The sequence below is a fragment of the Alligator sinensis genome, unplaced genomic scaffold, assembly GCF_000455745.1.
Source record: "Alligator sinensis unplaced genomic scaffold, ASM45574v1 scaffold1066_1, whole genome shotgun sequence".
Classification (NCBI taxonomy): domain Eukaryota; kingdom Metazoa; phylum Chordata; order Crocodylia; family Alligatoridae; genus Alligator; species Alligator sinensis.
In genome coordinates, this window is record NW_005842854.1 from 369,881 (window position 1) to 371,107 (window position 1,227).

Below are 1,227 nucleotides of genomic sequence, written 5' to 3' on the forward strand. Positions count from 1 at the left end.
CCTGTTGTGCCGCCAGGCCGCCACGCGCCGCGGGGCCCGGCGTCCCTGCCCTGGCACGGCCGGAGGGCTGCGTTGTGCCTCGCTGCTTCGCCAGGGCCTGCCACGGGCGGCGGCGGCGGGGCCCCGGGAGGCGCACTGCGCCTGCTGCCCGTGCCCCGAATGCCGCCCGCTGCGATGCCCTGGCGGCAGGGCTTGTTCTGCTGACACGGGGAGCTACGGGGTACGCAGTGTTTTGTTTTTTTTTAAACTTGATTTAATAGATGCGAATCCCTGGTTTTCTGAAGCTTTTCCGGTCAATCTGGGTGGCCCCAGGCACTGCCCTGTGGGAGTCCTTTAACCAAGGTTTCAGGAAGGAGGAGCATGCTTTGGTGGTAGGGAAACAAGTCCTTACACCAGAGGGTCCGTATCAGAAACGCGGTGTTCCGCTTTATGAAATTTAAATAGGGTTTCAGATATGGACCTTCCAAACCACTCATATGGGCCTGGGGCTCTTTAACCCAGTTTCTCCCTCCCTTTAAATTAGGTCTTTACCCAAAGCCGAACAGAAAATAGAAACAGTCACTCAACAGAGAAACTGACTCACCGAAACTGAGCAGAGAAGCAGCTGTTCTCAGAAAAGGTTGGACCAAAAGTTTGTGATCTCTCTTGCAGCGCACTTGGAAAAGTGCTCACTGGCCCCATCTACATGTGCAGTTAATGCGACTGAATGTATTCCAGCTCAGTTTGAGTCAGAGTAAACTTATCCTGATGTCACCATCTACACGTTTAAGCACATTAACTAACTGTGCTGCTGGATACCACTTGTATCTGATGGAACTATCTGGCAGCGCAGCAACTTAGTTTACTGTGCCCTAATTGCCCCGCACGTGTAGACAGTGATGCTTTACTGTGCAGCAAATTAGCATGCTGCACAGTAAAGCATCTCCTATAGATCCACCTACCCACCTACCGTTTAAGAACTTCTTGAAAGGCTCTCAGTATTTAATAGTCAGAATCTGATCCCCATTCCTTAAAATCCTCAAAACAGTTATCCTTGAGAAATAATATCTCATCTGAAAAGGTAGAAATCTAGAGAAACCTTGTAGCTTAAGTTTGCTTAAACACTTTAGAAGGGCATCATCATCAGAACACGCAGCCATGTCATTTCCTCAGAAACATGCAAAAATAAATCAGACAACAGTATCTATCAAATGAAAACGTTTATTGTTAACCCAGATAAAACAGCAG